Source organism: Saccopteryx bilineata, chromosome 2 (assembly GCF_036850765.1).
Source record: "Saccopteryx bilineata isolate mSacBil1 chromosome 2, mSacBil1_pri_phased_curated, whole genome shotgun sequence".
Taxonomy (NCBI): Eukaryota; Metazoa; Chordata; class Mammalia; order Chiroptera; family Emballonuridae; genus Saccopteryx; species Saccopteryx bilineata.
Genome location: NC_089491.1, coordinates 215,636,819 through 215,649,923, shown reverse-complemented (window position 1 = coordinate 215,649,923; position 13,105 = coordinate 215,636,819). Strand labels below are relative to the sequence as shown.

The window sequence follows — 13,105 nt, the reverse complement described above, 5'->3', positions numbered from 1 at the left end:
GTAAAACAGTAAATTTTAACATCAGCAAAAAGTCAAGAATTTCTACCATGTATTTCTTCTACAAAAGCTTACTAGGTTGCACAGCAACGTGACAACACTTAATGCCACTGAATTGACACATGAAATGGTTAAAATGGTAAATTTTGTTATGTGTATTTTGCAAAAAAAAAAAAGTCTACAAGGAAAGGTCAATCATAAAAGCCAATCTATGGTGTGAAAAGTTTCGAGATGAGTCCCTTTTTGAAATGATAGGAATTAATTGAAGTCTGAGTTTGTGCTAGAATGTCTGTATCAACAACTGTTACCTGCCCCCTCTTTCACGTTGATGGTATTGTGCATAGTCACGCTACATGCTGGACATCTCTTGTGCCTTTTACCATGTCCTCTTGGCTCCACTTTTTTTTTTTTTTTTTTTTTTTTTTTACAGAGACAGAGAGAGAGCCAGTGAGAGGGATAGATAGGGACAGACAGGAACACAGAGAGATGAGAAGCATCAGTTATCAGTTTTTCATTATGACACCTTAGTTGCTCTTTGATTGCTTTCTCATATGTGCCTTGACCGTGGGCCTTCAGCAGACCGAGTAACCCCTTGCTTGAGCCAGTGACCTTGGGTCCAAGCTGGTGAGCTTTTGCTCAAACCAGATGAGCCCGTGCTCAAGCTGGCGATCTCGGGTCTCAAACCTGGGTCCTCCACATCCCAGTTCGATGCTCTATCCACTGCGCTACCACTTTTTTACTGCAATTGATCATTCAGGATCTGCTTCAGCACAAGTGTGACTTCAGGACACCTCTTCTCAGAGTAGCACCCACCTTTCACTTTCTGTCCCAAGGATTCTATGTCAGTGACCTGATATACCTGTGTAAACCACTCAACCATTCTGATGTGTGCACAATCCAGAAGTCCGAGGAAGTTATCACCACACAGAAAATACAGTCCACAGAGCTCCATAGAGGATCACCAGCATAGAGTGTATCTGTACAGACAGATGCACATTTTGGTTTTTAGTTGGTTTTTTGTTTGTTTGTTTGTTTGTTTGTTTTACACTGTCTACGTCTATATAAAGGTTTGTCTCATGGAGGAGAGAGTACCCAAATAGGTTAGACTTTGTTACTATAGCAAGCTCAAAACAGATGCACATTTTGTATATGCAGCATAGAAATTCTCTGGGACAATAACTCAGAAATCACAGATGCTATTGTCTCCAGGAAATGAAACTGGATAGCTGAAAGACATGGGTGAAGAAAGAACCTTCAAGAAATACTCTTTTGCCTGACCAGGTGGTGTCACAGTGGATAGAGCGTCGAACTGGGATATGGAGGACCCAGGTTCAAGACCCCAAGGTCGCCAGCTTGAACACGGGATCATCCGGTTTGAGCAAAGCTCATCAGCTTGGACCCAAGGTCTCTGGCTTGAGCAAGGAGTTACTCTGTCTGCTGTAGCCCAACAGTCAAGGCACATATGAGAAAGCAATCAATGAACAACTAAGATGTCGTAACAAAAAACTAATGATTATGCTTCTCATCTCTCTCCGTTCCTGTCTGTCTGTCCCTATCTATCCCTCTCTCTGACTCTCTCTCTGCCTCTGTAAAAAAAAAAAAAACAAAAAACAAAAAAACAACTCTTTTATGCCCTTTGAATTTTAAACCTTGTAAATATATTATTGCCTGTTTAAAATTAAATAAAAATAGAAATAAATAAAATTATCCTAACATCTTATTTAGTGGAAGAAGACTTATATATTCAGGCTTATTCCAGTCATACAAATGGAGAGGAAAATAATATAGATATGGCAGGATTGCCACTTTGAGAAATTACTTAAGGCCCTGACCGGTTGGCTCAGCGGTAGAGCATCGGCCTGGCGTGCGGGGGACCCAGGTTCGATTCCCAGCCAGGGCACAGAGGAGAAGTGCCCATTTGCTTCTCCACCCCCACCATCTCCTTCCTCTCTATCTCTCTCTTCCCCTCCCGTAGCCAAGGCTCCATTGGAGCAAAGATGGCCCGGGCGCTGGGGATGGCTCCTTGGCCTCTGCCCCAGGCACTAGAGTGGCTCTGGTCACCGCAGAGCGACGCCCTGGAGGGGCAGAGCATCGCCCCCTGGTGGGCAGAGCGTCACCCCTGGTGGGCGTGCCGGGTGGATCCCGGTGGGGCGCATGCGGGAGTCTGACTGTCTCTCCCCGTTTCCAGCTTCAGAAAAAAAGAAAAAAAAATTTTAAGAGAAATTACCTAAAAGAAGTCAAATTTGTCAAGATAATTGACAGATTATCTACCCATAAAAGATACTTTTTAAAGAGGAAAGAGCCTTAGTAGTTCAGAAAGCAATCATCGTATTATCTTGTTCACATTTTAGACAGTGCATGTTGGAAATTTTAGAATGAAACTATTAGCTAGAAGCTATTTCGGGTGACCTCAAATTGATTTTACATAGAAAGTAGTAGAAAGGTGCATATCATAAATCAGACTACTAATTGACAAAGGCACCTTACTTTCTATAATATTTTATACAGAAATTTTGTTCCAGAAGCACATTTAGGTGAATTCAGACAAATTCTGTGAGATCATTTCAGAAGAAAAATTCTTTGATTTTGGTAAACTTCTCAAAGTGGTTCTAAGTGTTTTTACTGTCATATTCAACTTTGGCTATAAAATTGACATTCATATCATAAAATATAGAAAGTCTGTATACTCTTACTAAGAGAGTGGCTTCCTTTATTGATAGTCTTTGCTATGACTTATGTACCCATAAGGTATGAAAATATGATTTATAGGAACATTAATCAATTACATTTTAAATAGCTAGTTCACCTAATGAATTTAAATTTTAATTTATATAATCTAGATTTACAATGGAAACCTTAGGACACTTTTTGTGTATAATGCATGGCTATAATACTTTATATTACTTTAGGCAATTTTCTTGCTATTTTTTGAAACATATTTCAAAAAGTAACATTAGCTACAATTTTCCCATTTTTATATGTGGAAAAACTGGAGCTAAAAGGTGAGTTTGGCTTACCCCAGCTTACACAGTGTTATGGTTATCAACCTCTACTGTGTTCACAAAAAGAAGGTGCTGCTCATTTGCATGTTGCCACACAAATGATGTGTTCTCTCTATTTTCTTTCTGTGTTCTACTGATTAGATAGGGATTTATTCTTGATAAAGTTACAAAATCAAATGTGAGTTGAATCAAATTAAGGGAAATGATCATTAAGTACAACAGAAAAGCCAAAGAAGCATCACACAACGCAACCACCTTAAAAATTACACTGTTGGTTTTTTTATCCCAAGCATTTGCCCACAATAATTCATGGGAAATACTATCACATGCTGGCAGAAAGCATAATTAAAATTGCCTGCTGGCATTTCCCTACTAATATAATCTCTTTTCAGAAGCTCCACTTTGTCTTGTGAAGGTTGATCCAGGAGCTCCTTAATCTGACAAGATATGTTTTATTATGTTTTTCTTCATAATGAATATTGGAGTAGTTAATGTAGGGATTGCTTCTTTATTAAAAACAATATATTATCAAGAAAAAACTCTTACTCTGTATGAGAAAGCAATCTCCTAGTTTCCAGTATGGGTTTATTAACCATCTAAATCTGATCTTCTCATGAAGCTAATTTTTAATTGTTTCCAGAAAACACATGCAAGGTCTTTTATATCAGAAAAAACATAACTATTTTAAGGTAAACTTTTATTAAGTAGCAAAAGTAATGAACTTTACTTAGTTGTATTTATAGATGTCTATTTACTGAAGCCTGAAACGCTTAGTTATTACCACTTATATAACATTGAACTTGGTGCTTACGTAAGTGCACAATAGAGGTGACATTAACCAAATTAAAAAAAGAAAATTCCCCATTAGAGATTATCTACTGATCATGAAGGAATATTTTAGAATTACTTGGGAAGTTACAGTACTAAGGTAAGCTTCTGAGGTGATTTAGAATAATATTTCCTGGAATTATGGGAATGAACCATTCAATTATAACACATCAATTTCCCTTCTTGTCATCCAAGGCTGTTATGAGGAACAGACACACTTTCAGTCCCAATATGTTGTTTCTGAAGCCCCAGCACAATCATTTCCCTTCTTCACCATTCAAAAATTCATAGTTTTTCTGGATTAATGAGAATTTTTATCCCCCAAAATAGTGTCTACTCAATTCCAGAACTGTTGGGACATTGTTTGAGTAAATGAGTCAACCAGTTCAAGCAAACTTGATGTCATATTAACAAAACCATTGGTAATATTTAAGCATTTAATCTGTCATTTGGTAATTTTATAGATTTAAGAGGCAAAATAGGAATTTATGTTTTCAACGTTTAACCCAGATCAAATTTGTTCACAGTCCAACCTCAAAGGGGACCAGATGAAATATCAAAGAGTTTTTTCAAAACTAGTTTTCTAAGGTAAATTTTGAAGAATAAAGAATCTTCTCTGTGTTTGCTCCAGACCCACTTAAGCAGCTTTAAAGTATGAATACATCTTATCCATGAACTTGTTCAAAACATTCTTTTATTTGTGACTCTCAGTAGCAGACAGTCCTCCCAGGAGCTACTCTGCGCACATTAGACATGATGGACCTGATAATAATTGAGTGAAAAATGACAGGCTGACCCTCCAGTTGAAATTGATCTGTTCCTTTACACTTTGACACTTTTAAAGAGTTCTCATTTTCACTCACTCTGCAGGTATGAAGTTCCCTTGTAACAGTTTATGGGGTTGAAGCTTCGGTCACTCTGCAGTATTTTATTTCTTTTTCTCCTGAAAGACTTGAATATGACTCATAGCCCAGACAGTAACCAAAATGATGATCTGTAGGGAAGACTAAATTAAATGACTCAAAGCTGAGTATCCATCTCAGAGATTATAGTAGAGACCTCAAGAGATAGGAAGCAGCCAAGAACTATTATTAGAATTCTAGACTTCATGGTGTTCTTCAGTACAACCTACCTAAGAAATTAGAATTGAAGCTAACATTGTCTAATATTTCCTTCATACTTCAGTAATGGTGGTAATAGGAATCATGTGATTACTATAATAGTAATACTTGACATAGGAATATTACAGCCTGATATTCTCAGAGTTCTAAAGTAGATTTTACTATAATCTCCTGAAGAAAGCTGACTAAATGTAATTTAAAAAAAAAATAACTAGCCAAGACATGGAAACAACCAAAAAGCCCTTCAATAGAAGACTGGATAAAGAAGATGTGGCACATATACACTATGGAATACTACTCAGCCATAAGAAATGATGACATCGGATCATTTACAACAAAATGGTGGGAACTTGATAACATTATACGGAGTGAAATAAGTAAATCAGAAAAAACCAAGAACTACATAATTCCATACATTGGTGGGACATAAAAACGAGACTAAGAAACACAGACAAGAGTGTGGTGGTTACCAGGGGTGGGGGGAGGGAAGAAGGGAGAGGGGAAGGGGAAGGGGGAGGGGCACAAAGAAAACTAGATAGAGGGTGACGGAGGACAATCTGACTCTGGGCGATGGGTATGCAACATAATTGAATGACAAGATAACCTGGACATCTTTTCTTTGAATATATGTACCCTGACTTATTAATGTCATCCCATTAACATTAATAAAAATTTATTTAAAAAAAAATAACTAGCCTATGTGTAGTAAAGACTAGGTTTTTTTTTCAGTTTTATTGTGATATAATTGACATACAGCATAAGGTTAAGGTATACAATATAATGACTTGATTATATTGTGAAATAATAACCACAATAAGTTTAGTTAACATCTATCATTTTATATAGACAGAGAAAAAAGAAAAACTTTTTTTTTCTTTCATTGTAATGAGATCTCATAAGATCCACTCTTTTAAAGGCTCTTGCCAAGAGAAAAAGGAAGAAATTTCAGGTGATATAGAAAGAAATTGGTATAACCATTCAAAGAATTTGGACCCAAAATATCAAGCCCTTCAGTAGCTCTCCAAACTTAAGTTATTTATCTAATCTTCCAGGGTCTCAATTTTATCATTCAGACGAGAGATTAAATGACATCTAATTTCCTTCCCAGTTCCAAAATTCTAAGATTCTCTAACGAAATATGTCAGTATAAAGTAAGTTAATATTAGTTTCTCACCAAAATTACTATTAGCCTTACATTTCCTATTTTGTATAAACCGATTTTTATCTCCTTATTTAGCCATGAGCATCACTTGAGAAGGCATTTATTTGATCAAGACATTTCCTTATAAGGTGACCAACAATTCAGACAAGACAGTCTCACTTTTACAACTCAGAAGCCCACGTCCCAGGAATCCCCTCAGTCCTGGGCACACCAGGAAGACTAGTCACCCTATCTCAGCACAACACTGCACCAGTCACTCCCTCCTATAGTTCCACAGCTCCCTCTCCTGCAGGAATCAGTTCCTTTCATCAGAAGATTCAGTTCTACTCAGGTAATAATGCAATCTCAACTAAGAAGGACCTTACATAATGAATTACAATCTAAAATTGTCTTTGTTCTACTTCACAGTTGCCATCTAATGGGTCTGAGGAGAACCTTGACCAGCTGCTTGCCCACTGAGAATTTATTCCTATAGTGAGTCTGAAATCTTGTTATAAATAGCTCCTTGGAAATCAATTCAGTGACCAACCAGATACTTCAGTGGTAAACTAATATACGTCCAAGACCTTCCTCCTGAATGGAGGAAAGAAATGGTCACAGAGACTTGTATCTACTGAAAATTTACACAAAGTCTGAAGATAATAGAATTTAGTCAAATTCACTTTGCACTCACTAATTCCATTGAATTTTAGGTGTTCCAGATTGAGCATAAGAGAGGCAACTAGTTTAGAAAACAACAGTGTTGTCTTGTATTGACTTCTGCCACATATACCCTCTCAGACATACATATTGGAATAGAAAACATTAAATAAAGATGTAAGACGCCAAAAGTCAAGATGGGATAGGGCACTTATATCTTAGACACTACTTAAACATTTGGAGACTCAATTCCTTTACCTGTAAAATGAAAGTGCTGATTTTGTTTTCTCATTCTTGTCATAAATAAAAAAATAAGAAAGTGAAATGCAAAGAGTGAAGGTGCTACAAATGTACACTATAATTATAGCATGTAAGGATAATATGAGATATTTTTATTTCTATTTTTTCCATTTATTTTTTGTTTCTGTTTTTATTTCTTTACCCAAACATACAGGGAATATACTACTTCCAGATTGAATAGCTTTCCAAACCTTGTAAAATAAGATAAAGTACAGACAAGCCAAAAGGAATTGAGAACATCAGGTGCATCAGAAATGCTATTTATTAAGAGCAATTTATTAGATCATATTTGCATACTAATCATTGACAGAAAATAAACAGCAGCTCTGTTAGCACTATGACATCACCAACAATTTTTTCCAGTTTTCTTCCCATCTTTCCCACATGGTACATTTTACTTCTTCTCCCTTCAAAATAGTGACATTTACCTAAATTTTAGCCAAGTCAATCTTTCTGTGATTGTGTATAGAATTTAAAGCTACTTGACTATACATATAATTCTCAATGAAGTAGGCTTTATATTAAAATGTCTTTATGATACAGTGAAAATGTCTGTTATATGTCAAAGTCTCCATCTACTAGAGACAAATTCTGAAGCCCCTGTTCTGACCTTATGGCTTTCTTTCATTAAGAAAAGGAAAGAGGATGGGGGAAGTAAAATAAAAAGATATTAGAGAGTTGGGTGTATTAACAATATTATAATTTAAAATTCTAGGTTGTTTTGTGCTATAGACTGAATATTTGTGCTCCCCACCTAAATCATATGTGGAAGCCTAATTCCCTGTGCGATGCTACTTGGAGATGGAGCCTGCAGGAGGTGATTTGGTCATGAGGGTCGAACCCTTGTGAATAAGATTAGTGCCCTTATAAAAGAAGCTGTGGGGGATCCCTTACCCTTCCATCATGTGAGCATATAGCATAAGAAGCTTTTATAAACCAGAAATCAGACCCTCACCAGACCCAAAATATGCTGGTACTTGATTTTAGACATTTTTGGCTTCCAGAACTGTAAGAAATAATTTTAAGCCATCTAGCCTCCAGTATTTTGTTACTGTAGCCCAGGGGTCCCCAAACTTTTTACACAGGGGGCCAGTTCACTGTCCCTCAGAACGTTGGAGGGCCGGACTATAAAAAAACTATGAACAAATCCCTAAGCACACTGCACATATCTTATTTTAAAGTAAAAAAAAAACAAAACAGGAACAAATACAATATTTAAAATAAAGAACAGGTAAATTTAAATCAACAAACTGACCAGTATTTCAATGGGAACTATGGGCCTGCTTTTGGCTAATGAGATGGTCAGTGTCTGGTTCCATATTTGTCAATGCTAGCCGTAACAAATGATATGACGCACTTCCGGAGCCCTGACGCGTGCGTCCCGCATCCTGCGCTTTGTGGCGCCACCACATACAGCACACAGGATGCATCCTGTGCTCTCTCACTGACCACCAATGAAAGAGGTGCCCCTTCCGGAAGTGCAGCGGGGGCCGGATAAATGGCCTCAGGGTGCCACATGTGGCCCGCGGGCCGTAGTTTGGGGACCCCTGTTGTAGCCTAAACAAAAAAATAGAAGATATTTTAACATTCCTCTTCTCCTGCATCCCCTATATCCAACTGGTCACCAAATCTATCTTTTAAATATATTTCCATTCTGGCCCCTCTTTCTTATTGTCATTTCCCTATTCCAAATTCTCATAATAGGGACTCTTTAAACTGATTCCTTCTTTCAGCCCTTTATTCTTCCAGCCCAGCCTCCAACTACCCATGGGCTTCTACATTTAAAGGCCTCTAATGGTTCCCTTTTGTTTACAGACTCACATCAGACCTCCAGAGTTGGATCCCAGATCATACATTTAGTAGACCACATCTTAGCAATTTTGCATCATGCATTCTCAAAGAACTGTACACTTAAAATGTGTGCATTATATTGTTTATAAATTGTACTTCAATAGAGCCGATTTTAAGAAATTTTGACACCTATGAAAATTTTGACATGTAAAATGCCTTATACAGAACTTATGCTCTTCTCCAAGCACAATAATGTGCTCTGAGGACAAACCCTGATTTTCTCCTGCATTCTTCCTAACTGTATTAAACCCAGCAGATTAAGGTTAGCATAAAGACACCATTAGTCCCACCCATCCTCTGCGTGAAATTATTCAACTCTTGTTGAATGATACTTATCTCTTACATAAGCCAAGTGATTTCCTAATAAGAACTGATTCTTTTTTAAAACAAAAACAAGGATATGAATACACTTAATATTGAGGCAATAAAAAGAGTGGCCAAAATGTAAGATTACAAATGATATTCAAACACCTTGGTCTCATCAACAGAGTACAATGTGGAGGAGAGGTGCCCTTCCATGACAGGAAATTTTACCTGGGAATCAATTGTTGGGGACTCCATAAACCCAGAAACATGCACAACAAAACGCCACCTTAGAAGCCAATAAGAACACCCTCTTTTTAGAGACATAAAGTGTTTTAGAGACATAGTGTTTAGTTAGCCCAAGATCTCATGGCTAATGAGAGGAAAAAATGGAGCCTGGAAACCACAGTTCCTGACAGCCCATGCTTTACCCTGCTTTACCCACACATAACTCCTGTTAAATCCTGTGTGAAATGCAAAAGAGAGGAAAGGAAGGGTTAACACAATCACCACCAGAATGCGGTAACAAAAGTTCATTTCCAAAAATATAAAATTCTATTTTTTGTATAAAAATGCAAGAATGAAAGAATATAATACTCTAAAATTGAATAAAATTTTAACATATATTTGGATATGTTTTTATTATGGATATGTAGTTTTTTAAGTTATATAGTCACTTGTGAAAGCTTGAAAAATGCAGTTAATTTTTGTTTTAAATCATTCTTAAATTACTATTTAAGTATATTTGTAAGAGTTTGTCTTTGCTTAATTAAAAGACTCCTTATTTTTCTTTCAGTTATAGAAAGTGTTTTGCCTTTAAATCTAATAAAGCTGTAAAGAATGTCACAATCATTCTAATACATAAGGCAAAGTGAAATGTATTTTATTTGCCTCAATAAATAATATTTTTAATATTACAGGCATAGTTGTTGCAAAATAAGAAATTACCCGAAGATCTAGTGATTTCCAACATCATGTCTGCATATCTCATAAATACCCACACACTTGTATATATTCTTTCTTCCATTAAATCCTTTCTTAAACAAAAACTTGTTGAGCACTTACTATGGACCTGGCTCATCAAAATAAGGTATAATCGATAAATATATAAAATGTCTAAAATGTTCTTTCTGTTCCCTTATCAGAAATATTCAGTTAGTCCATAACCGCTGTTAGGAGAACATAACTCCAGGCCATCTGTCAAATGTTTATTGTTATCAAAACCCTCCCTGGAGGAAGATGCAGCTCTGACTCACCTCACTGCAGGAATTTATTTCTTCTTAAATTTTAAGTATTCTATGTGCCACAGACACAGCAGAGAAATAAAAACACCTGACCTTAGGGTTGCTTTTTTTTTTTTTATTTTCCTTTCAGAGCAAACAAAAAATAAATAAATACATAATATAATGTAAGACAGTAGAGTTCAAAGAATAATAAAACATAGTAGGAAGGTAGCATGCAATAGGGGGGTGGGGGGTGGGATACAATTCAAACAAGATCTTCCGGGAAGTCCTCCCTGAGTAGATGATATTTGCACAGAGACCTGAATAAAACAATAGAGCAAGCCTGCGTGTATCTTGGGGGAAGGCATTGTGGCCAAAGAAAATAGAAAGGGCAAAGATCTAGGTAGCAATTCACCTCATATGTTCGAAGAACAGTCAGAGGACCAGTGTGGCTAGGTGCAGGGGCAGTGGGAAGCAGGATGGAAATGGAGCTCCTGTCTTTGTATCTCATCATCACCAAAACCAAGTCTTTTGAAGGGTTCTGAGATAAGAGAGGGCATAATTCATTAGCATTTCTAAAGAGTCACTTTGTTTTCCATATGTAAATTGGACTTAAAATTGGTTTTAAGACAGAAGTTATTGGAAGAGCTTCTGCCTTGTAACCAATTTAATGTTCAGAGGTGGGGGTTTAAAAATGTACAGGCCTTTTCTTAAATTATAAACTTAAATTTGAATAATAACCATGATAAAACAAACTTAAGCTCAGGATGCACATTTGATAGTATCTGGAAAATGTTCAGCAGGGAAAATGCTGAAAAAAGCAAAGCAACATCTACTTTCATTTACGCTAGCAAGCATCTCAGAAGTTTTTAGCATCTCCCAGAGAACACAGCCAATTACCATGCGCACCAAAAACACTTAGGAAATGCTAGTTGGATTGAATTTCACCCCACCAAATCCAGAGAAATTATGGTTTAAAGTAACACCAAAACAAAATATCTGAGGTTGCCTAACAATCAGGGTTCTGCCAAGAAATCTTAATGATCGTGTTCACAAAGTGCAAAACTGAAGCAAATGCATGGCCAATTTAGGTAAGAAATGCCTTAAAAAATTATAAAAGCTAGAAAAATAAAACTTCTGAGAAGTTCCCTGTTTTCATTTAATTGTTTATGGTTTATACATCAGAAATAAGTGAGCCTTTTCCAACATCTTGCATCTATTTATTCTCCATCCAATTGCTGGAGTTTCTTTTCTCTGAATCTGGCAACACTTACGAGATCATTTCCTTTAATTAAAATAATTTTGGTTGGGCACTTCAGTTAAACATCTCCTCACCACACACTCAAGACTCTTCAGGAGACAGGAGAGAGCTTCCTGTCCTCAAAATAAGACTGCCCCTCCTCGATCTCCACATATCACTCAGAAGCCCTGAGGTGCTGTCCCAGCCCCCTACTCCTCACTACCTCTTAACATGCAAAGACTCAACAGCACTCTCTGCTTTGAGGCCACCAGGATTCACCAAATTATGGCTCTTTCCCCTATTTATATGCATCATCCCAAGAAACTCCAACTCCCGAGTGATACTTCATTTTCTCTAATCTCTACAGTCTCCCATATCCCTGAATCTGTCCCAATCCTGCTGTCTCCCCCTGAAACTCTCCCATTGTGTCCTCTGGAACTCAGGACAGACATTCCCAAACACGCAACTACCTCAGCCTCTCCCCTGTGGCATTGTTGCTTCTCTTAGTCCAGGGGTCCCCAAACAACAGCCCGCGGCCGCATGCGGCCCCCTGAGGCCATTTATCCGGCCCCGCCGCACCGGAAGGGGCACCTCTTTCATTGGTGGTCAGTGAGAGGAGCATAGTTCCCATTGAAATACGGGTCAGTTTGTTGATTTAAATTTACTTGTTCTTTATTTTAAATACTGTATTTGTTCCCGTTTTGTTTTTTTACTTTAAAATAAGATATGTGCATTGTGCACAGGTATTTGTTCATAGTATTTTTTATAGTCCAGCCCTCCAACGGTCTGAGAGACAGTGAACTGGCCCCCTGTGTAAAAAGTTTGGGGACCTCTGTCTTAGTCTAATACCTGGACCTCCCAGGGGTTATGCAGCCCCACAACCCCATACCCTGGGTAGGGAGCTTGGGAGGTGACTACTTTGCTCCCCTCTGCCATTTTCACAGCATTCTGTCTTTCCCCAAAACCCTAGCTTTGGGTCCTTCTTGTTTCTCAAGTTTCTTACCACACAATTTATTATTACTCTCTTTCTAAAACTACTTAAATCTTTAATTCCAGTTATTTAAATATTCATATAAATGATTTTGCCAACACACTGGTTTCTCAAATCATTAAACTACTCTCTTTCATAATCTTGATCTGAACAATTTCTCAACTACATACTCCCATGGTCATAACCCAGGCCTGGTCATAATAAATAAATGCAATTCTTCCTTAAACTTCATTTAAAAACTCTCTTTCTAACACACAACAATCCTTCTGCTCCAATCAAATCTTCATTTGTTTAACCCTGCCATCGTCATTCCACTCACTCTCTTAGCGTGTTTCTTTTCCTCCTTGCCTAAATTTCAATTCCGGTTCAGTCACTTAAAGTATTCCCTTGAGAACACTATCCATCCCTTGTTCTTCTCTCACTTCATAACACTTTTTCAGAAAAACAC

The 13,105-nt window shown here is 37.3% G+C and overlaps 1 non-coding gene across 1 annotated transcript; it reads right to left on the bottom strand.

The window, feature by feature from the left end:
- Positions 1–1,043: 1,043 nt before the first annotated feature.
- Positions 1,044–1,167, bottom strand: LOC136327498 (small nucleolar RNA SNORA28). Its single transcript, XR_010729701.1, has one exon. It is a non-coding gene; the product is annotated as a small nucleolar RNA SNORA28 (small nucleolar RNA).
- Between the last annotated feature and the right edge of the window lie 11,938 nt (positions 1,168–13,105).